The following is a 25,075-nucleotide window of genomic DNA, read 5'->3' on the forward strand; positions in this document are numbered from 1 at the left end:
TGGCCCAGAGCATGATCCTAGAGTCCCGGGATTGAGTCCTGCATCGTGCTCCCTGCATGGAGCCTGCTTATTTCTCTGCCTGTGTCTCTGCCTCTCTCTCTCTCTCTCTCTCTCTGTGTCTATCATGAATAAATAAAATCTCTTAGAAATATAATATTTGGTTGGTAGAGCATGCAACTCTTGATTTTGGGGTTGTGAGTTTGAGCCCAACACTGGTGTAGAGATTACTTAAAAATAAAATCTTTTAAAAAAAAGAAAATACTATTTGACTAAAATAATGTTTGGCCAAATATATTTTTATCTGAATGATAAAAGTAATCTATATGTTTCAAATCAGAAGACAAAGAAAGCTAAAATCTTTCCTATCCCCCATACTTCTCAGATATATAATAATATATAATAATAATCCCAAATATAATAATTTCATGTGTATCATTCCAGGCTTTTTTTCTATAATGAAATGTAAATGTGTGGAATTTATTACATAAATATGGGATCCAACCAATACACTCTTCTAAAACTTGCCTTTTCCATTTCCTGGGATACCCTAGACATCTTCCTTAAGCAGTACATTCTTTTAGCAGCTGCATAATATTTTGCTGTATGGAAGCACCCTAATTTACTTAGTAGTCCTCTTAATGATGGATATTTTGCAGTTTGGGACTGTCACAAACAACACTGCAGTGCAAATTGTTGAACATATCTTAGTAATCCTTTGCCTGGATATTGTGCAATTAAGATATAATCGTGAAAAATTTATATCAAAAGATAGGCCCATTTTAGGTATTGCTGGATATTGCCAAATTAATAGATGCTTAGGAAATGTTCATTGAGTTTATTTGAAAAGACTCAGAATTCTAAAGCAAAGATCAGCAGAAAAGGAAAGGAGAGAAAAAAGGAAGGGAAAGGAAAGAAGAGAGATTAGGGAAGAGGAAGACAATGTTATGAAACCAATTGCATTTGGTTCAGCTGCCCCTGTAGACAATACACTGTATCCGTGAAGCAAGCTCCAAGAAGACAGGGCTGTTTTGTCCTTGATACAATCTAACCGAGTCTGATAAAAAGAAGATGCTTAACAGTACAAAGAAAACCAAGACCCACTGAGTTTAAGTGAAATAAGATATGAGAAGGATATTGCATGTCTTATGCACTCAGTACATAGTAGCTCCTTTTATAATAGTAAATACTAAATTATGCTGTCACTAAGTATTGGAATAGGACGTAGACCACGGTTTGCTGCCTGCAGAACAAGTGACCTCCCATTGCCTTGTACGGGGTGTCTTTGGCTGAGGACCATCATCTAGAAAAGGTGGGATTCAGCTTCATCGCTTGGATTGAAATTCACACAAGGTTAAGGTCAAGTACCTGAGGGCAGCATATTTTGGAGTATGCCAGGCAGGGGATCCTAAAAGACTGGAGTGTTGCCTCAGGCTCCTTTTTTTTTTTTTTTTTTCATAATGGGCCCTGGTTGCTAGCTTTATGTGGCATAGAGGGAGGAACACAAATGCTTTCTTCTGTACAATTTCCTTACAGTGAACACACCAGTTTTCATCATGGTATTAAAAGAAAGTGGCACAAACGCTGTGCAGGTTCCGCCACACACCCTATAGCTGTGGCAATTACACCATTTTGGATAATTGTCTTGTAATTGCTGCTGTGATTTAAAATCTAATGCTATCCTCCAATTGTTCTGATGTCTTTTCATGAATAATGCAATCGTCCCGGGAGCCCTCTGCCAGTTTCTCATTTAGATTGGCTCTGTGTTTGAGTTATGCACCATTGTCTTACACACCATTGTCTCACAAAGCTAATGTGGCAGAGACAATACAGGGAATAATTAGGACTTGGCTAATTATGGGAAATGGGAATGTGAGTAAGGTATGAAGTTTTTCCTCTGAAAATATTTCCAACCCCCAATTGGCCTATAGGTAAACAGGAGGAAGGCAGATTTATCTTGGAGGGTCTTAGTCTACTGCTGTCTCTGAATGCTGGACATGCTTGTTTTGTCTGATATGGTAAGATCTCTCTTTTCAGAAGGAAAACAGATTTTCCCGCAGGGTGACTTCTCTCAGTTGCATTGTGTTGTCATCATCAAATGCAAACAGCTCTGTAAAAATGATCTGGTGCATCTCCCTACAAGGCAAAAATAGCAATTGTTTAAATGAATGGGCAATGACAGCCTGGATTTCTGTTTCTGGAATCTAGGCCTTGGTTTAATAGAACCAGAAGGAATGGATTGCATTCAGACAAATGACAATAGAGCTATTTTAGAATTTCAGTTTAGCTTCTACCCACAGAAGAGACCATCTCAGGCTGGTAGAGTCTTGATCATTTATTTCCATGTCAATGACACGATGCCCTCACTACTAGGTCCTCAGAGCACTAATGAAAGTAGCAGAGTACCTTGACCACCTAGCAGCGAATGGCAGTATCAGGTCATGTCTAATCACTGTGAGGTTTTTTGTTTATTTGTTTGTTTTTTGTTTTGCATTAGGGCCCAATTTAAGTTTCTGAGTTAGCTCAAGGCCTGCTTTTCTCACTTAGAAGAAAGGCATCCAGATGGGCACTCTATGGCTCCTCACTGCCCTCATCACATCAAGGCCTGCCCATCTTGGCATTCCCAATCTGCATGCCTGCCGTACTGCCTTTATACATGTTTTTTTTTTTTTTGGAGGCTAGTATTTCCAAGGAGTGTTTTGGATTCCTCAAGCTCTGTTGTTAATTCCTTATGTTTTTCCATAGCCTCCTGAGGTTAGCCATATCATAGATTTCTCTTGCTTGACTATGAGATCTGAGCAGGCAGGACTAACTGTTCCATCCAGTTCAACCATGTTTGTTGTCAGTGAACATCTGGTAAAAGACAAGATGAACAAATAAATAAGTGACTCCCTGTCCTCCCAGCCTTAGTAGGTGAGGTAAGCAGGATATCCACAGTGACTCTGCAAGATCCAGGGCTACCAGCTACAGCCCAGGGTGCTGAGTGACTGGGCCCAGTAAACTCCCTGTGTCAACCTTCATGTACTCACAGACCACTCATGGAATGGGTGGGCTGTGAGCCTAAATAAAATCTTTAAAAGAAAGAGAGAAAGAAAGGGAGAAAAAGAAAAAAGAAAGGTTGCTGCCAGTAATGCAAGTCAGGATTTCTACAGAAGTGAGTGATGACACTGCATCATGCAGCAAGACCTCCCAGAAAAGTGGGCCCAAGGACTTCACAATGTGTTCCGATGGATTTATGGTCTGTAGGATAGTTTTATTCTACATTCTAGAGGTGGTTACTTCATGTCTGAAAGAGAACTCTGAAGCCCCCACACGGGTGGAGGTGGTGTGGTTAGGGAGTGGGACGGCTATTACCAGGAACCTCCAACAAGCCTCAACCTTATTTATCTCCAGTGAGCACTAGAGAGTTTGTTGTTTGTCATAAGGGATTTTAGTAAAGACTTTTTAAAGATTTTATTTATTCATGAGAGACACACAGAGAGAGGAAGAGACATAGGCAGAGGGAGAAGCAGGCTCCCTGTGGGAAGCCCTATGCCGGACTTGATCCCTGAGCTCCGGAATCATGCCCTGAGCTGAAGGCAGACTCTCAACCACTGAGCCATTCAAGTGCCCCTAGTACAGATTCTTCAGTGAAATGAGTCGAGTTGATGTATATAATGTATGAACTATTACCTAGGCATGTTCCTGGTTGAACAGGTGAGCCGAGAAGCATTCATCCTTTGAAGGGTAGACATTCATCCATTCACTATTCAACAAATATTTATTGAGTACCTACTAGGGACCCAGACACTGCAAATTACAACTCCAGTTCCCTGTCACTTTAAGCAAAGCTATGGTTGTGATTTATAGAATTCTGAGGACAAAAAGGAGTGACCATTTTGCAAGGTTGCAGGAGCAGGTGGGGGATGATAGGCAGGCGGTCTGCATTCTATCTCCACCACAGCTTCTGAACATGCCTGCCTCCCCAAGTCAGGCAGGGTGGCCTTTGATGATACTGACAGGCTTGAGATGCTCCAAAGCTTGGTCCAGATCCCAAGTCAGGCTGATTTGTGCTGACAATAGCTGGAACTTGACAGCTTTCTCAGCCTTGCAGACAGGTGAGTTTCTTGATGCCTGATGTGGTGACAGCTCTGATATGCCATCCTGCTATTATTTCTAGGTTTGTGCTAGGTCTGGGGTTGCACTTGAGAGGAAGTCAGCTTGACAAGCATGGACCGGTAATGTTACTGATCAGTGAGAAGAAGCCATTGCACTCCTAGTCTAAATTTTTGACATCGAAGTATCAGGAAAGGTCAGGAAGTGATATTCCCAATGTGGCTTCAGAAAGGACTCCTCAGGAAGAGGTACAAAGTTTACTGTTTGCAGATGACATGATACTGTATATAGAAAACCCTCAAGACTCCACTAAAAAACTACTAGGACTGATCAATAAATTCAGTAAGGTCACAGGATATAAAAGCAGTACATAGAAACCCATTGCATTTCTATACACTAATAATGAAGCAGCAGAAAGAGAAATCAACAAGAATTCCATTTATAATTACAACAAAAATAATAAAATACCTTGGAATAAGCTTAACCAAGGAGGTGAAAGACCTGTACTCTGAAAACTATAAAACATTAAAGAAATTGAAGATGATACAAATGGAAAGGTATTCCATGCTCATGGATTAGAAGAATGAATACTGTTAAAATGTCCATACTACCCAAAGCAGTCTACAGATTTAATGCAACCCCTATCAAAATACCAACAACATTTTTCACAGAACTGGAACAAAGAATCCTAAAATTTATATGGAACAAAAGACTCTGAATAGCCAAAGCAACCTTGGAAAAGAACAACACAGGAGGTATCACAATCCTGATTTCAAGATACACTACAAAAAACAGTATGGTTCTGACACAAAAAAAGACACATAGGTCAACAGAACAGAATAGAAAACCCAGAAATAAACCCATGCTTATATGCTCATTAATCTTCCACAACGGAAACAGAATATGCAATAGGAAAAAGTCTCCTCAACAAATAGTGTTTGGAAAACTGGACAGCAACATGCAAAAGAATGAAATTGAATCACTTTCTTATACCACACATGAAAATAAACTCAAAATGGGTTAAAAACCTAAATGTGATACCTAAAACCATAGAAAGGACATAAGTAGTAACTTCTCTGACATTGACCATAGCAAACTTTTTTTAGGTATGTCTCCTGCGACAAGGGAAACAAAAGCAAAAATAAACTATTGGGACTGTAGCAAAAGAAAAAAAGAAGCTTCTGCACAGCAAAGGAAACAATCAACAAAACTAAAAGACAACCTATGGAATGGGAGAAGATATCTGCAAATGACTTGTCTGATAAAGAGTTAGTATCCAAAATCTACAAAGAGCTTATACAACTCAACACTGAAAAACAAATAATGCAATTAAAAAATGGACAAAAAAAATAAACAAAAATAAAAATAAATAAAAAAATAAAAATAAAAAATGGGCAAAACGCCTGAACAGATATTTCTTCAAAGACAACCAGATGGTCAACAGACACATGAAAAGATGCTCAACATCACTCATCCTCAGGAAAATGCAAATAAAAACCACAATGAGATATCACCTCACACCTATCAGAATGGCTAAAATCAAAAACACAAGAAACATCAAGTGTTTGTGAGGATGGGAGAAGCAGGAACCTTCATGCACTGTTGGTGGGAATGCAAACTGGTGCAATCACTGTGGAAAACAGTATGGACATTTCTCAAAAAATTAATAGAATTACCATATGATCCAGTAATTCCAGTACTAGTTTTCTACCCAAAGAATATGAAAACACTAATTCAAAAAGATACACGCACTCCTGTTTCTTGCAGCATTGTTTACAACAGCCGAACTATGAAAGCAGCCCAAATGTCCATCAATTGGTGAAGAAATAAAAAAGATGTGATATATATACATACACACATATACACAGTGGGAGTATTCAGCCATAAAAAAGAATGAAATCTTGCCATTAGCAATAACATGGATGTAGCTAGAGTTTAATGCTAAGTGAAGTAAGTCTAGTAGAAAAGGTAAACACCATATGATTTCACTCCATATATAGAATTTAAGAAACAAACCAAACCAAGAAGAAAGACAAACCAAGAAACAGACTCTATAGAGAACAAACCGATGGTTCCCAGAGGGAAGGTGGGGCGGGGAGATAGGTGAAGGAGATTGATAGCACATTTATCGTGGTGACCACTGAGTAATGTACGTAAGTGTTGAATCATAATATTGTACACCTGAAGTAGAACACTGTATGTTAACCATACAGTGTATTAAAATTTTTAAAAAGACTCCATAGTCCTCCCAGGCCCAGACACATTCTATGACTAATAGTTTTTCTAATAGAGAATTGATTTCAATCATGCAGTTGATTATTTCCCTTCAGCAGACAGGGTCCATACACTTGTCCTAGCAACTCCTAGTAGATGCTTATGGGCAAGGGATTCAGCTTCCCTGTTTCAAGGACTCCCCTGATTACTTAAGGGGAGTAAAACCCAGGCCTAAAACCCAGGTATCAGCTTTGACTTCTCGATATACCTCACATATGATCTTTAGAAATGCATCAGTTAAGATTCTTGGAATTTCAAAATATTCACAACTTCTGACCACTCAACTCCATGATTACACCCCTGTTCCAAGTTACCCCCTTGCCTGGATTGTGGGATAGCCTCTACTGCATTATATTTCTCATGGTCTTCTTCCTACCTCTACCATTCTCTTGGCTCACTTAATATTCATCACTTGATATTTGCCTCTACCTCTTGACAAGGTTAAGTCCATGGGGTGAGAAGAGCATCTGGCACATGGCAAGTGCCAAGTACTTGATAAATGGACAAAACACACCACCAGCAAACCTTGGGGAACCTGACTCCTAGTGTATATAGAATGAGCATAGAATTTAGCTGAAGGTCCATAAGCTATTATCCTGTTTCACATAAAAGTTGAGGAGCAAAGGCAATAGTTATTTGTTCATTCCTCGTTCTCCAGGAGTATTATTAATCTGCCCTAGACTACCGTGTTGGGCAACAGCTTGAGCCCAGGCTTGCAAGTAAGCTGCTGAATTCCCACTTCACTCTTGGCTGAGAGATCTTGATATTGACTGTTCTCTATTAGAGTCTTGATGATATAGCACCTAGCACCCAGAACTACACATATAGTTGTGTTGGACTAACCCACTGGCCCTACTAGAATCCTGTCCTATGCCATTGTGAGTATATTTTTCACATCCCAGAACAATTCAGCATCTAACAGGAAGGACAGACAGTCTGGAAGAGACCAACTTTGAGGGAAATGGGATAGAGCTCTGACTGAAAATGAGCTAGAGGACCCTGAATCATTCACAACCTGGGGCGTAAACCCTTGGAAGCCAAAGGGCTTTAAATTATGGTTCATTAGCGTACCTAGAGGTTCCCTGTTTACCTCTTTGGAAGAAATAAGTAACCGGGGCAGCTACATTCATTTTATTAATCTTGCAAGTACATAGAGTTTTATTTTTATAGTGGAAGATTGAAGAAACTGCATTCTTCACTTCTTGCTGGCCTTTACTACTGACTTGGTGACCTTGCCAGCCATAGATGACTTCTTCTCCACCACCTTAATAACTCTTATGGCCATTGTTTGTCTCATTGTTACCGTTTGCCTGCATGGCAAAGTGGCCTAGACAAGAGAAGAATAAAGTTTCTGGGAAGTGGTACATAAGAAAATGCTCCTTAGCCTGTGCCTCACCCAGGAGATAGGGCTTTCTTCCCGTGATTCAGTAGCAATCCTTGGCTCACCTAGAAGTAGGTACTGCGAGAAGGTCTCTAGACACATGACTTTGTTGGGGACCATCTGCACAATGGCTGCATCACCAGACTTCAGGGCCTTGGAGTTGTGCTCTAGCTTCTTGCCTGAGTGCCGATCAATCTTTTCCCTCAGTTCAGCAAATTTGCAGGGGATGTGAGCTGTATGGCAGTCCAGCACTGGAGTATAACCAGCGTGGATCTGCCCAGGGTGATTTAAGACAATCACCTGGTAGGAGAGCAGGACAGAATTGTATAAAACATGGTGCACGTGATCTAGAATTACATCTTCATGAACTTGGGGCCTTGGAAGTCAGGGCTAATTCCTAAGAAATATTCCCACCAAGGCCAGTGCTCTTAAGGTTCCTGGCTTCCTGTGCACTTACCTGTGCTAGAAAGCTGGGGGGGAGGGGTCATTCTTGCTGTCTCCAATGACACATCCATGGCAAATGTCCTTTACGGACGCATTCTTCACATTGAAGCCCACGATGTCACCGGGCAGGGCCTCCTGATGAATCTCCACAGACTTGACCTCTGTAGTGAGGTTTGTGGGGGCAAAGGTGACCACAATCCTGGGCTTCAGGAAACCCGTCTCCACATGGCCAACAGGCACTGTGCCAATGCCTGTCAAAGGGAAGATGGTCCAGAGTTGTCCCACAGACCTCTCTACCTCCCCTTGGGAACTGACTTCTCAGGAGGTCCCTGGGCTCCACATCAAGGACAAAGAGGCAGCTGCAGAAAAGGTTAAAGCACTGAATGGATTTAATCTACCTATTGCATAAGCTGGAAATGCTGCCTAGCTCAGAAGCTGTGGATTCAAGTCAGGACTTGAACAAGATGTCATTCCTAACTTCCTAATCCCGGGGTGAACGGTCCCCCCTCCATCCCCAACCAGCCCTGTCACCTCCAATCTTGTACACATCCTGCACAGGGAGCCTCAAGGGCTTGTTGGCTGGGCCAGTGGGCAGGAGGATGGTGTCCAGAGCTTCCAGCCGAGTCACCCCGGTGGCGGTTCCCTCCTTTCACTCCACCTTCCAGCCCTTGAACCAGGGCATCTGCAAGGGGAAGTGGCACGCAGGTGAGTCTGAGGCCTGGCTCATGGCAAGCCCCCTCTGGGACCCACAGCACCCGCCCCCTCGTCCCCCAGGACCCTTTCCCTCTTCAGTGCCTAGCCCAGAGTGGCAGGCCTAAACTGACAAGCACTGCCCTGCCTGGGTTCACACGCTGGGGCCTAGTCCCAGGGCCCTGTGGGTACTTCCAGGCTCATCGTAGCTCACCCTTCCTCCTACATGGGCCTTCCTCGGAATACCAGGGTCAGCCAATCTCCACCTCTCTGGCTCCCCTCCCTCTGGCTCACTTCTATTACCAGAGACCCTGACCCTCTTGTTTGCAGCTAGTCCCTTATAAGGCCTCACCTAAAAGAAAGAGAAGCAAACTTGATCCAAGGACCCACAAGAACCACAGCAGCTATGAAGACAACCAGCTTTTGCTCTTGGCTTTTATAAAGCTGGCCCTGGACCCTCCTTCTGGTTCCCACCAAATCCAAAACCAGAGCCAACTGGTTACAAAATGTCATTCCCTAACCTCCAGTCCAATCTGGGAGACTTCTGTCTTGATTGTTTGGATGTTTGGATGAAGAGTGAGTGGGTGAGCCTCACTAATGCTTTTCTAAGTAGACTCACTGGGTGTGTAGAGTGGGAGGAGGAAAGGACTGAAAATGAGAAAAAAGAAGATAGAGAATATGTGCGCATAGTACCAGACTCTGTGCACGTGCTCCCTCAAGACTGAGATGCAGAATGCTTATGGTCATTCATTCATTCACTCATTCTTTCATGTAGCGTTTATTGAGGAGTACAGCACCCAACACTGCAGGAGGACGATGACCCCCCAAATTCGGAAGCAGTCATGGCCTCTTTTCTAAGCAGCAATCAGGCCCCTGGACAGTTGGCAGTCCCTTCTGGGTCTTCTCCAAGTCAGCAGTCCAGAATTGCTCAAAGAGAGAGTTGAGAGTGACTGATTGAGTTGAGACTGGCTGTGGCTGCCTGGAGCCTTCTCTGAGGCCAAGTATGTCCTCATCCTTCCCCTGGGAAGTCCTTGGCAGAGCTCAGTAACACACAGGAGATGCTCATTCCTTTCCCCAACTCCTGCTTGGGCCCAGGAGGACAGGAGGCCTACAAGGAGTCTGGAGGCCACTGAGGCCCCCCTCCCTAAGTACCACCCACTTCTCATATTTTAAGTCACCATTTTCTAACTTTGCCCCTAAAGAACTAAGAAACTAGAATGTCAGAGAAGTGAGGTCCTTAGGAAACATCAAATTCTTCCCTTTACCCATTTTTGCAGAAGACTCTAAGGTCTAAGGTGACAAAAACCCTTCTCCAAAAATTCAGCAACTCTTTGTTCTCCACTATCAGTATATTTTCCTCACCCACTCACATTCTAGAAGCAGAGGCAGAGCTATAGGGTCCATTTATCCATTCCACTAACATCTAGGAGTCACCACTGCTTGGCTTAGCCCTGGGAGTTATAGATGCAAATATAAATGATACCTCCCGTCTTTGAGAGTTTGAGGGGTTCACACTCTGGTAAGGGACACAGACCACAAGAAGTTATTTCAATGTAAGGATACAGGTCAAGGAGCGCCATTAGTGGGGCTGGTTTAGGAGAGTCCCAGGCATGTGGTGAGGTGGGAATTGCTTCATAGAAGAGAGACTTTATTGAGTCTTAGACAGTGAGCAGGTCAGGCCCCATGGGGGTGGGGGGTCATGGGGAGGATGACTTGCCAGGCAGAGGGATCAGCTGAGCACGTCCTATACTCCATGTGCCCAGAGGGCAGGGAATGGATTGAAGGAAATGGTAGCTAAAGAGATGAAGGGGGAAGATCATTATGCATTAACTCCTCAGCATTTAATTTTCCTAAACTGTAAATCTAATTATGTAATCCCCCTGCTTAAATCTCTTGATTACTCTTTATTGCCCTCAGGGGGAAACTTACCCGTTCATTACATGGCGAGCAGCTCCAGAGACTGAGACTGGAGGCAGGGGGCCCCTTAGGAGGCTAATAGAGGAGTTCTAGAGGGAGGTGGTGGGGCTCCAGCCACCCTGAGCAATTGATGTGCATTTGATGCAAATGAAAAGCAGATCCTAAGAGAAGGAGGGAGATCAGAAGTGCTCGCGGAGCATTTGCCATCAGGATGGAGAATACAGCTTGGTCAACATCTTCGCCCTCATCCCAAAGGCAAGTTCAAGCCCTTGAGGCAGCTCCTGAAGGATTGTGCTGTGAGATTTAGGGGGTTGGAATCTAAAGCCCTCCCCAGCCCTGCAGGCTGTCCACCAGGTGCAACTGAACTGATCACTCCATGTGTTGGATGTGAAATTTCCCAGTTTTCACATGAAACCGTAATGACGTCTCATTTCAGCCTCTTCAAAGCAGCACAGAGGCAAATTCAGGATTTAAGGTAGTTTCACATCAGAGTCGGGCCTGTGTCTTCTAAATCCTGCTTCCCCTACCTGTACAAGCTATGTGAACTAGCCTTTCTGAGCCTCAGTTCCCTCATCTGTAAAGTAGGGAATATACCTACCTCTTGCTTATCCTGAGGATTACATGAGATCACCCTGCACATTGCCTGGCCCATCGCAAGTGATAAATAGCTGGTACCTACTAGTGTCCTGTCTTCCTCCTTGTCTCATGTGGCCAGACTTCTCTTACTGAGAGGTGAAGAATTCCTCTATAAGACAAAATGATTTGCCCAAGGTCACTGAATATATTAATGAAAAAAGAGGGTGATACCTCTCAGTCTCTGGATTTCCAAGCTTCTGAGCCAGACTGTCTCCTCATTAAGAATTATTGTTACACTTCTTCCATTTGAGCCATTTACATAGGATCTCTGTGGTCTTTGGCTGACTCAGAACTGGAGGAATAATCAGAATTAAGAGGTTTTCTGACATTGAAATAAGTTGAAGGGTAAGTGTTCCTGATAGAATGACTTTTCCTGCCTAGTGTAATTGGCCGTTGCTAGGGAAATATCCTCATTATTTACAAATTTGAAGGGACCTGGCAATTCATTATCAGTTTATTGGAAATAGTATTTACAATTCATAAACACAGAGTCATCAGAGTTTCTGGAATGGGACAGTTCCGAATTAGAAATGAATCTATAGTGACTATAATGCAGGCTTCAGACAGGATGAAATAAAATCATTTAGACTGACAAGCACAATGAATGCATCGAGGAACCACTGAGATAAATGAAGTTATACGGTCAGAATGTGCTTGCCAAGCAACTGCGTAAACACAAAGAGAGGGGACTTTGAGGAACACCATGCCGGGAGGGTTAATTTTTTTTTTTAAAGATTTTATTTATTTATTCATGAGAGACACAGAGAGATTCAGAGACACAGGCAGAGGCAGAAGCAGGTTCCCACCAGGAAGCCTGATGGGGAACTCGATCCCAGGACTCCAGGATCATGACCTGAGCTAAAGGCAGAAGCTCAAACCCAGGCATCCTCGGTGTTGTGCCCAAGATCGCAAATCCAAGAAACCACCAAGGAGCCGACACCAATGCAAACACACAAGGGTTTGGGTCCAAGTGTACCCGACACAGCGGAGCAGGGACTTGGACCCCGAGGCTAAGAGGCAGAGCAGTCTTATACGGCCCGTGGCCAATGAGATTGTAACACACACAGAAAGTTGCACAGTCAAGTCGGTCCACACGCAGGTGGCCAGTTGAATTACACCTTACCCTATAGTGACCATTTGAGCTGGCCCATCACTCTGGCCAGAATCGGCGCGCAGTTTTGGCGGGCACAAGGCGGGGTTACATTGTTATGAGCCGGTTTCCCATAAGGGTGTGCCCAGCGGCTTGACTAGGGTGGGGGTGTGCCCTAAGCAATAAGCAGGTCATGTGCGGGTCATACAGGAGGTGGCGAGTGCAGCACAAAATGGAGTTAGTTCTGCTCTGCTCGTCCAGGGGTAGGGGATTTTTGTTAAATTTTCTGGGTCCCACACCCAGAAGGGTTAGGTTAGATTATGGAGGTCTTCCATGAGGTGTTAGGTTGAGGCAGAAATGTGGAAGACTCCTTTCTGATTCCTTCTACAGACCAAGCTCCTTGTAGTCTCATTACAAAATGGAATTTTTTTCAACTACACAATTGTTTGGACTTAATTCAGTCCCATTTTAAGTGTGTGAACTAGTAAGTAAAGCCAACTGGTTCCCAGGGTCTGGTCACCTGAATAAAGAGATACCTAGTTTGCAAATCTGCAGACATAGGAAATCAAATCCTAAGTAGGAAGGAGTTATTTCTTTGCAATGAATATTTTTAAAACATCTTTTATGTGGCAGGCTTGAGATAGGAGATAGACTTTGATTGCTCTCCCTGAGTCAACAGCCCAAGAGGAAAGACAAGGACAGGCTCAGGCCCCGCTGCACCCAGGAACGGAGACCCAAGCCCTGGAGGAAACAAAGCACTTAATGTTGTAGTGACTCTAATTTCATGATCTTTCTGCCCAAATCATTCTTGCTCAGGTCCAGAACAGAAACAAAGGAAGAGGGTCCTTTCCTTTAGGTTCCAGAGCTTAACAACTTTAGGGGAGAATGGCAGTGTGGGAAGTTCTGGCCAAACCCCACTAATGTGGAAAGCTTTTCCTGTGAACTATCCAAGCATCATTCATTAAATAAAAATTTATTGAGCACTTTATGTTATTGAACCTTCAACCCCGGGGTTGTGGATGAGTATTTTTGCCTAACCTTCCTTTTACAGATGGTTCAAAGAAGTGAAACAAATTGGTCCAAATCACAAAACTAGTATGTAGGTGGAAGTGTTGGGGCAGGAGGAGATGAAATTTTAACCAACATGTGTTCCTTTTCAGAAACACCATTCTTACCCTAGCCAGGACATGCTGCCTCTTTGGAAGTCCCCTAGGCATTATTCTAATATAACATCTTTGTCTTAGGTGTGGAAACTGAGGCTCCAGGCAAGGGTGATTCAATCTCATTTGAGACTATAAACATTTGTGTGCCAGGCACTGTGCAAGGAGGATCCAGCCTTCTAGGAAATCCCAGGCCAGCTAAGGTGATGCACTCCTACCTACACTCCATAGGCTTTTGCAATACAGAGGTCTGTCCACAGGAAGGAGGAACACAAGCCCTCAGGAGACCCGGCCGATTCACTTGGCCATTAAGCAGGTGCCTCTACTGAGCAAGCATCCATCCAACAAAGGAAGCCCCTGGTAATATTTACATGATTACTTTCCTCTTCTAGTCAGTGTTCTAGAGGTAACATCTCTTTCTGCCAGGACTGCAATTAATCTTAAGGCTCCTGATTTCTATTCACTTTGGATCCTAGGCCAGATAAGAGTATAAATCCAAAAGTGAGTGGATTTTGAACTTCAGCTCACAGGCATGGCAGGGCCCAGGATGGTGGCTAAAATTGTCAAGGCTGCCCCGCCCCTAGCCCCAGGGCCTGCTCAGAGACACATCTTTTAGGGGAAGAACTGGGGCAAAGGAGAGGCTCCTTTCCCATGCTTGAATGGGATAGAAAAGGGAGTAGGATGAGGTGAGGGTGGTAGTAGGTGGTGGTAAGAGGAAGATGCTAAGAACACAGTTAAATTAAATGTCCCAGGGGTTTTCATTTTGAAAATAGCAAGTGTCTGAGAAGTCAGTAGAGGGAAGTCAGCATAGGATTGCCCATTCATTCATTCATTCATTCATTCAACAATGTTTTCCTCATGAAACATATGATATAGGGAATATCAGTTTGTAGATATCCCATATTTTTGAGTACCCTTTGCTAATTTGATTCTAGAAATTTCAGTTCAGTTCCTGCCTTTCATGTGTCACTGTGTGACTTTCCATAAGCCTCTGATACTCTGAATCCCAGGCTCTTCATCTGTAGAACCAGACTGATAACGATTCCTGCCCTGTTCCTCTACCAGTCCTTATGAGAATCAGGTAAGGGGTTGGAAGTGAACCCATTGGCTCCATGAGGGAGCCAAAGAGCAACTATACTTAAAGTGAGTAGAGACGGAGAGTATTGAACCTAGCTGCTGCGCTGGAAAAAAATTGACATTACACCCAGAGCACTGGAGGAGAAAGGTGATTATGTAAATATGACCAGGAACTTCCTTTATTTGATAGATGCTCAGGGATCATGACAGGCTTATTCAGTGCTGTTTCCAAGATATCATTCACAGTGATTTGCACAAAGTACATTAATGAAGGATCAATGCAGTGCTCAGAATGTCTATTCAGTGTCCACACATTTGTTAATATTTAAAGCACCTATATATTTGAACTCATGCTAACAGCCCATGAACACGTGCAATTTTTTAAAAAGATTATTTATTTATTTATTTGAAAGAGAGTGAGCATGAGCAGGAGAGTGGGGGCAGAGAGAGGCAGAAGCAGACTCTCTGCTGAGCACAGAGCCCAATGAGGGGCTAGATCTTAGGACCCTGAGATCACAACCTGAGTGAAAGGCAGACAGACACTTAACCAACTGAGCCACCCAGGTGCCCCACACATGCATGTTTTATGAATACTTTGGCTTGCTTTTGAAATAACTTTATTCGGTCTATTGAGAGATAGTAAGATACAGAAAAAAAAAATTACAGTAAAACAAGCTTCTCCTTCCTCTGGGATGCTTCTAAGACAAATATGCTCCTCACTCCCACCTGTCCCCCACACATATCTATCCTAATCCAGATGTCAATGCAGCAGGGTTGACAGTATATCGGATGAACAATTAAAATATTATCCTGAGAAATGTCAGATTCCACTGTGTAGTGTTGATAATTTAACTGTTATTTAGCATTTATGGATAACACACATACTTGCAAATTGTTTTACAATCAGTTTATGATTGCTCTGTGAGAGATAATTAAAGCAAAACAACTTTAAATGAAGCTACTCAAAGAGACAACATTGTTGTGCCAATAATGTGCTATATACAAATGCAAATTATCAGGATTTGTATTATAGTGAAAATTGCTTATATCATTTTTCATGGGACTAGCATGTAAGTACTATAATAGTCCCCTGACTTATAGATCACTTTTCTCCGTAAAAGATAAGCATACCTAGCCATGTATTGCTTAATAGATCTTCCCAACTCCCAGGGATGAGTAAATCCATTCATTAACTGATCCCTTCAATCAGATCCTGTAACAATGCCCACCTCATGATAGGTCCTCAGTGTTTAATAATGAAATGAATGAATGAGGTCGCATTTTAACAAGGTCCATAAACATTTGTAGCCTTTGTGCAGAGAATGAGGGTAGGAAGAGGGATGGTCATGAAGTAGGAAAGGTCAAGGTCACAACATTTGGTGAAGCCCTGAAGACGTCAGAAGACTTGGCAAAGGCTCAGGTTAGGGAGGAGAGTTGAGGCTACCATTAGCGCATAGCGAAAAATCTATTTTTCTAATCCTCAGAAAGTGAAACTGGAAGAGAAGAAAGGATGAGAAAATTGACTAGTAATTGGTGAGGTTAATGTTCTGGAGAAGTAACCCCAACTGAGCAATAATCTGTACATTTTAAGTGCCTGAGAAGCCAATAAAAATGTAATCTTGGGAAAATCGTGTCTTCATTAGTGTGAGTAAAGCAGCAGCCTCCTCAATGGTGTGAGGAGAGCAGTCCACTCCTTAGATTTTTACAGGAACCCAGTTTTATTGAAAGAAAACTCATCTTGAAGTTCACTACATACATTTGATAGGGGAATCCTTATTTATTTTATTTATTTATTTATTTGTTTGTTTGTTTATTTATTTAATTTTGGGGGGAATCCTTTTTTAGAAACACACTATTAACCACTTCTGAAACTCATGTGCTGAGGAATATGCTTTGGAAAATACTGGTTTACAGCATAAAAAAAAGCAGGAGGGAAGAGTGCTCCCATGTAGGTCATATTTCTCCTTCTTCTTCTTCTTTCTTCTTCTTCTTCTTCTTCTTCTTCTTCTTCTTCTTCTTCTTCTTCTTTTAAAGATTTTATTTATTTATTTTGAGTGAGAGAGAGCATGAGTGAGGGGTGAGGGGCAGAGAGAGAACAGACTCCCCACTGAGCAGGGAACCAGATGTGGAGCTCCATCCCAGGCCTCCAGGATCATGACCTGAGCTGAAGACAGATACTTAACCAACTAAGCCACACAGGCATCCCACTCACATTTCTCATAAAGAAACAAATTATACTTCTATTTATCTTTGGCACTTAATCACAAGAGATGGCCCCAAACATTGAATCCCCAGATTTCTGAATACCATCTTGTCTATTATCTCTTCTATAGAATGTAGTAAGAATATAACTGGAATATTCAAATGGCCCCTTTAGTCTTTAATGATTCTGTCAACAGGAGAATAGTTGTTTTTTTGTTTTTTGTTTTTTTTTAATAAAGCTATGGCTGTCAGTTTTTCACCCCATCAAAACACAAAACAGTGCCCGGTTGCACCACTGAGACTCATGTGGGCTCTGGCTGGGCAGACCAATGAGTCCTACACATCACCTAGCCTCCTTGCGTCTGGACTGGAAAGATAAAAGACTTAATAATTAATTCCCACAGATTGTGATGATGATTGAACAAAGCAAGAACCTAACTGTAAACTGCAATGATCATCACTATAGTTGCTACCCCAAAGACTTGGCTACCTATAAAATAGCAAGAGTCACTAAGAATATGTGTTGACTTTCTGACACAGTTTTGAGTACTTTCCATATATTGCTTCATTTGTCCTCACTATAGCCTATGAGTTGGTACTTTTTTTTTTTTAAGGCTCTTATTTACTTATTCATGAGAGACACAGAAAGATGCAGAGACATAGATAGAGGAAGAAGCAGACTCCCTGTGGAAAGTCTGATGTGGGACTCGATCCCAGGACCTCAGGATCGTGATCTGAGCCAAAGGCAGATACTCAACCACTGAGCCACCCACGTGTCTCTGGATACTGTTATAATATCCCTATTTCATAGTTGAAGCAACTGAGATACAGAAGTCCCAGTGGAATACCAGTTTCCTGGCCCAATGCAAGTATGTCTCCTTATCCCCTGGTCTTTACAGTAGAGGAAGAATTTCTTTTTGGCCTGGAAAAGAACATTGGATATAATGGATAGGCCAAGACTCTAAGCAAAAAGAGCTTGAAAAGACCCCTTAAGTTTGAAATGAACATCACCAAGTCAACTTTGGAAACTTTCTCAATAGCTCTCTGCCCTCTAACCTCTAATACCTTCACCAATTTGTGACACAGAACTGACAAAATGATCTCAAGTTCAAGGTCATAACAAAAGATGGAGAAAATGCATTGGCAATGGTGAGGAAAAAGGACATTTTATTTTATTTTTTTTTAAATTTTTATTTATTTATGATAGTCACAGAGAGAGAGAGAGAGAGAGGCAGAGACACAGGCAGAGGGAGAAGCAGGCTCCATGCACCGGGAGCCCGACGTGGGATTCGATCCCGGGTCTCCAGGATCGCGCCCTGGGCCAAAGGCAGGCGCCAAACCGCTGCGCCACCCAGGGATCCCAAAAAAGACATTTTAAATGAATATGGAAAAATAAAGCAATATTAAAAAAAACATGAAGGAAAGGGATGAGGGGACTTAGCTAGTACTTTATAATGATGGTGAGAAAGGGTGAGATGCTCTTGTGATTTCAAGGTTGTGGGGTAGAATTGTTACAAGTTAGGAAGAGTCAGATGACCTAGGTCAAACTTCACTCTACTACTTCCTAGCTAAATGACTTTGAACCAGAACTTCATAAGCTTTGGTTTGTACCAGAAAGTTGAAATAATACTGTAATCTACCCCCTTACATTACCGTTGATGTATTCATGGAAGGATCCCTAGAATGGATCTAGCATATATTAAATTCTCAATAAATTATAGTATTATTATGCCTCCTTTCTCAACAAATCTGAGAACAAATCTGGAAAGGCAAGGTGACTGTCCCAAGAAGTAGATCAGATTCAGTCATGGAAACAACCACTAGGTGTGGAAACTCAAAGTGCTTGCTGGTGTAGGTCAAATGTGACTTCTGAATGACATGTGAGAATGGAGACAATTTCTTTTTTTTTTTTTTAAAGATTTATTTATTTATTCATGATAGAGAGACAGAGAGAGAGAGAGAGAGGCAGAGACACAGGAGGAGGGAGAAGCAGGCTCCATGCCGAGAGCCTGACGTGGGACTCGATCCCGGGACTCCAGGATCACACCCTGGGCCAAAGGCAGGTGCTAAACCGCTGAGCCACCGAGGGATCCCCGACAATTTCTTTATGGACTGGAAGTTACTCTTCTGAGAACTCTGTGCTGTTTTTATTTTAGGAAAATGGATGCCAAAGCCTGGATTTCATTACCTGCTTTGAAGTCATTGGGGATATTCCAAGTTTACAGTCTGGTTTATTTTTACCACTCTGGTTTGATTTGGGACCCAACTGTGGAAGCCTGGAAAGGAGAGTGTCGTCTTTTTTAGTAAGTCAGCTTCCAACTATTTTTTTTTTTTTGTTTTGTTTTGTTCTGTTTTAGCAAATGTGTTAAACGTTTACCATGTGTTAGGAACTTTTACATGACATCATTTCACCCAACCGTCATCACTAGGAAATGGCAATGTGTTGAAGGGTTAAATGTTTTTTTGTTGTTGTTGTTGTTTTGTTTTTTGTTTTTGGGTTAAATGTTTTATCTCACTTTATTTTCATACCATCCATGTGAAATATGGGTTTGTAAATTTGGAAGTGGAAGATCAGGATGAGAGTGAAAGAGGAAAAGAGAATTGACATTAGTTGAGTGAGAGTTACAGAATTCAAAAGGTGTTTCTCATTTTTTGCTATTTGAAATATACTGCAGAGAATAACACAGAAATAAAAACATTTGTCATGCAAACATATTTATCTAAATTGTTGATTAACATTCACACTTCCTGAAACTACTCTGTATTCCTCTAGTGGCTTCCCTGGGGAGACTGTGTATCATTCTGATACAGAGGCTGACCTTGGCAATGACCCCAATTTCCTCCCACGCAGAGGAGACCATAAGCATCTATTGAAAGTATATCCTTGGAGATGTAGCATTCTGGGAACTCCACAGCCTGGTCTATGCCCAGTCCTTCTTTCCCTCTTTCCCCCATGCAAGTTCTCTCCCTCCCCCAAACCTGACCTGACTAAGCCTATCCCTGGGGTCATTGGAGCTGCTGCCGGCCATCCTCTGGCTTGGGTGTAAGAAGCGGATCTCCCTTTACTTTGGGGTTTGGGCTTTCCCAGTTTAACAACAGAAATCTACCGGGGTGAAACTAGAGCATTTAGAGAGGGTCAGTATTCTTACCGATAGAACTTTACAGCACGTGAAAAATTCACCTTTTAGAAGCTATGATTTATTTTCCCAGCAAGGCTCCTTGATGTCATGATTAGTAAATGAAAATCCAGTAACTTTTTTTAGAGTGAGTTGGTCTTTGTCTTAGTCTGCATTCCTGTGCAGCTATAAGAGGGGATAATCAATGTAGAAATTGGGCAGAATGCTTCCCTGTGAGGGGATTAGTTGTCCTGCTGACAAAACTCCAAATTTAATCCCTTTTCATTTCTCACCCATTGCAAAGGTAGCTCAGTAAGAGGGACTGTGGCCCTGACACCCTCAGATCCAGGTTCTGACTCAAGAGCCCCAGGGATTAATAGCAAAGGGGAGGCACAAGAGGGCCTGGGCTTCTGCACACACCATCACCACATACTGAGCACAGACTGCCTGAGGACTCACCTCTAGCTTTGCTACTTATTAGCTGTGTGACCTTGGGCAAGTCACTTAACTTTTCTGAGTCCCAATTTCCTCATCTGTAAAATGAGAATGATAACAGTACCTATTTCTTCGAATTGTGAATATCATTTGAATTAATCCACATAAAGGGCTTAAAACAGGTCCTGAACAGAAATGCCCAATAAATGTTAGCTATTTTGTTTACTCCTACTTGTCACTGAATTGTAGAAAGGAAGCATCCATGTCAGAGCTGCCCTGAGAAAAAAATATCTCACCCTTCATGGACAGACTTTACTTGACAGCTAGATCATCACTTTAAGTAAATAAAATGCATTCGCTAATTGAACGGGTAGATTTGCATGAACTGTCCACATATTTTTCATCCAGTCACTACATGTGGTAGATCCAAGAATAAAATCTATTTATTTATTCATTGAATAAATACTCATTATCAGGTTCTGGGTTAGAGTGCAAATAGAGGTCTGTATAGCATGTGTCTAAATATTTAACAATTATAAATCAATGTCGCAAGTCGTACATAAAATGGGTTTTCCCACTTTGACAAATTCACTTTCAAGATGACCTAGAAAGGCAGGTTAGTTGGTAGGAAGGTACATGGAGAGTGCTAGGTGTGAGCTGGGTTACATAGGGTGATCAGAGTTGCTTCACGGAAAAGGGAACATGGATCTAAGGAGGCAAGCCATGCAATATCTGAGAGAAAAGCATTTCAGACAGTGCAAATGCTCTGATGCAGAATGAGAGGGTGAGCAGTTGACCATCAGGTGAGAGTGGTAATGGGGTAGAGGGACCAGGTTCTGTGCCCAAATGTGTCAGTGGAAGGATGGCTGGCCCTGGGCCCCACCCATGACCTGACACCTTCTTTTTCCACCCCAGTTTGATTCTTCCCCCTGCATCCTTGCACACAGGCATGTGGGTGCTCTGGTTTACATGTCCCAGCTGCACGTGGAGCTTCACCCACCCCAGGCCTAGGGCTGCTCACCCTGATGGCATCATTCCTCCTTGTGAGGCTAGACTCAGGAAAGAGGTGCATGTAGGTAATGGAAGCGAATCCTGGACCATTGGGGTAGATGACTCCGGGATTCTGGGCATCTAGAAGGAGGGAGTGGTCTTGGTAAACAACTCCTTTGGCCCTGTAGACTCCTTATCCTGTGGGAAGACGCATCACTGGAAGAGGATAGGAGCACATGCTAGGCAGGAGGAGCCTCTTGTTTGTGTCCATGGACAGTACCACTTAGTACAGCCCCTCGTTGCTGCCTGTACTGCCCTTGATGTTGGAGATACCACAGTGAGAAGACAGACATGGTATAGAACATAATATGAACAAGCATTAAACAACTACTTAAATAAGTAATTATTCCAATTGTGAGAATGCCATGCAAGAGAAATCCAAGGTGTTGTAAGCACATGGGGAGAGAGCTCTGACCACTTCTGGGGTTTATAGGAGGTTTTACTGGGAAAGTTCCATGATCTGAGAGCTGGAAGATGTGGAAGGTATAGAGGATATGAAAGCATCTTCTAGGCAAAAGAAGGATGATGTGCAAAAGCCCTGAAGTGGGAAGGAACTGAAGAAGGTTAATACATCTGAAAGGCAGAGAAAAATAGAGAAGGAATGGCAAGAGACTGGAGATGTATGGGACACTTAAGGGTATGAGAGGAATTTTGTTTTGTAAGGACTTCTCTGGAAGCAATGAGAAGGCATGTAAGGATTTTAAGCAGCTTATGATTTGATAATAAGAGATGGGGGCAAGAGGCAGAGGCGCACTAAGCCATTTGGGAGGCTGGTGGGAACACATTGTTAGCTTCAAGAAGATGTAGAGAGAAGTGGATGGCTCTGAGGTCTGGGGCTCAGCAAATATGGAAGCAAAGTAGGGGAAATATCCAAGATGAATTTCAAGTGTCCAGCTTAGCAACTGGGTGGGAGGGTGGTGCATGTCCAGTGCAGCAGGCCATGTTGAGTTTAAAGTGATGGTGAGGGGATCCCTGGGTGGCTCAGCGGTTTCGCGTCTGCCTTTGGCCCGGGGCGTGATCCTGGAGTCCCGGGATCGAGTTCCACGTTGGGCTCCCGGCTTGGGCCTGCTTACCCCTCCTCCTGTGTCTCTGCCTCTCTCTCTCTCTATGTCTATCATGAATAAATAAATCTTTTAAAAAAATTATAAGGTAATAGTGAGAAACCGGATGTGGACATGGAGAGGGAGCGCAGAGAAGATGCCTGGGTTGGACCTATCAATGGGTAAAGGCAGTGGAACTGAAGAAGGAGATAGGGGTCATCTAAGTGACATCTCCCTACAGGGCTCTCTCCTCAAGGAGAGGAGGCCAGGGTTAGCTGAGCCCTGGAAAGTTCCATAATTCCCTGTTGGACTCCTTGATTTCTTATTCTTTAACCTCCATCATCCTGGTCCAACCCACCATCATCCCTATTCCCCACAAGGTAGTCCGAGTGATCTTTTTTTTTCTTTTTAAGATTTTATTTACTTTTGCAAGGGAAAGAGAGAGAAAACATGAGTGTGAGGGATGGAAGGGGCAGAGGGAGAATTAGACGACCCCCTGAGCAGGGAGCCTAATGCCAGACTCGATCCCAGAACCCTGTGATCATGACCCGAGCCAAAGGCAGATGCTTAACCAACCGAGCCACCCGGGCTCCCCAGAGTAATCCTTTTAGAACATGTCTCTCCTTGGTTCAAAACCCCCCAACAGTCCCAAGCTCACTCAGAGGGAAAGTCAAAGTCCTTATGGTAGACCACAGGGTCCTGCACAATTCAGCATACATGTCCCTTCCACCCCATTACCACTCTCACCCAATGGTCAACTGGGTTGACCCTCTTACTCTGCACCAAAGCATTTGCACTGGACATTCCTTCTGTCTGAAATGCTTTTCTCTCATATATTGCATGGCTTGCCTCCTTAGATTCATGTCACCTTCTCTGTGAAGCAACTCTGATCACCCTATGTAACCCCAGCTCATACCTAGCAATCTTCATGTACCTTCCTACTAAACTGTAAGCTTTGTGAGGGCAGAGATTTTTCTCTTTTTATTTATTACTGCAATTTCCCAGCACCTAAAGGAGTCCCTGGCACATTCTTGGTCTTCAGTAAAATTTGTTGAATGAAAAAAATTAAAAAGTCAAAGGAAGCTGAGATATATCAGGCACTTAAGAAAAAATTATGCCCAGTACAAGATATTTCTAAAGTGAATGAGTGATCTGCTTCCACTGAAGCTGAAATAAAGTGAAGAGTGAAACATGATCTTTACATTCCTACATGACCTCAATTTCCATATTGATTTAGAGAAAACAATGCATGATCTTTTTCTGCTTTTACATGTTATAACTGTTGGATCCAAGCAGGTATCAGAACAATGTTGGTTCCCTATAGCATCTGTAGGTAACTGAGAGATTTTTTTAGTTCCAGAGAGAAACTCCATTAGACAGGGGGTTTTTGTCTTTTTTCCAACCTCTCTGGGAAACAACAATGCATTATTTCATGAACTAGAAAAAATTAGTTTGAGAATCACTGCTATTTATATTTGGGAATAGTGTGTGGGCATTGGCCTCCATGGGTGGCCCCAGGGATTCATGGCTTCTAGTGGAGGATAAATTGCTGTGAAGTGCATAGCCCCTACTCCCAGGAGACGCTGTTGGAGCACAGTGAAAAGATGACCAGATCTGGAGTCATAATCTGGGTTCAAATCCTCAATCTTCCACTTAGAAAGAGAAGTCATAGGGATAGAAGGGACCTTCTCTGAGCATCTACTTCCCTAACTGAAGAGGACAATAATATGGCCAGTCAACTATACGTAGACACTTACTGGAACCCTTAATCTTCTGTGAGTTAGTCACTACTGTGAGCATATTTTCTATTAAGTCACATCTTATTTTCATAACCTCTGAGAGGGTTCTATATTCATCTTTCTTTGACAGTTGAGGAAATTGAGGAAATGTTAAATAACTTGCCCAAGACCACCTAGATAATAAGAGCTGAGCCAGGCTGCCAAACTAAGGGAAGGGCCCAAATGTCCATTCAAAGATGAAAGGATGAAGATGTGATATATATATATATACACATATATATGAATATTATTTATATATATGTACATATATAATGGAATATTACTCAGCCATTAAAAAGAATGAGATCTTACTTTCTGCAAGACATGGGTGGAGCTAGAATGTACTACACTGAGCAAAATAAGTCAGTCAGAGAAAGATAAATAGTATATGATCTAACTCATATGTGGAATTTAGGAAACAAAACATGAACATATGGGAAGAGAAAAAAAGAGAGAGGGAAGCAAACCATAAGAGATTCAACTACAGAGAACAAACTGAGAGCTGCTGGAGGGGAGATGGGCAGGGGATGGGCTAGATAGGTGATGGGTATTAAGGAGGGCACTTGTTATGGGGCTCCTGGGTAGCTCAGTTGGTTAAGCATCCAACTCTTGATTTTTGGCTCAGGTCATGATCTCAGGGTTGTGAGACTGAGTCCCATGTCAGGCTCTGCTGGGCATGGAGCCTGCTTAAGA

General features: G+C 42.7%; 1 pseudogene; it reads right to left on the minus strand.

The window, feature by feature from the left end:
* Nucleotides 1-7,561: 7,561 nt before the first annotated feature.
* LOC112915828 (elongation factor 1-alpha 2-like) lies at nt 7,562-10,461 on the minus strand (annotated as a pseudogene).
* Nucleotides 10,462-25,075: the final 14,614 nt, after the last annotated feature.

The sequence above is a fragment of the Vulpes vulpes genome, chromosome 11, assembly GCF_048418805.1.
Source record: "Vulpes vulpes isolate BD-2025 chromosome 11, VulVul3, whole genome shotgun sequence".
Taxonomy (NCBI): domain Eukaryota; kingdom Metazoa; phylum Chordata; class Mammalia; order Carnivora; family Canidae; genus Vulpes; species Vulpes vulpes.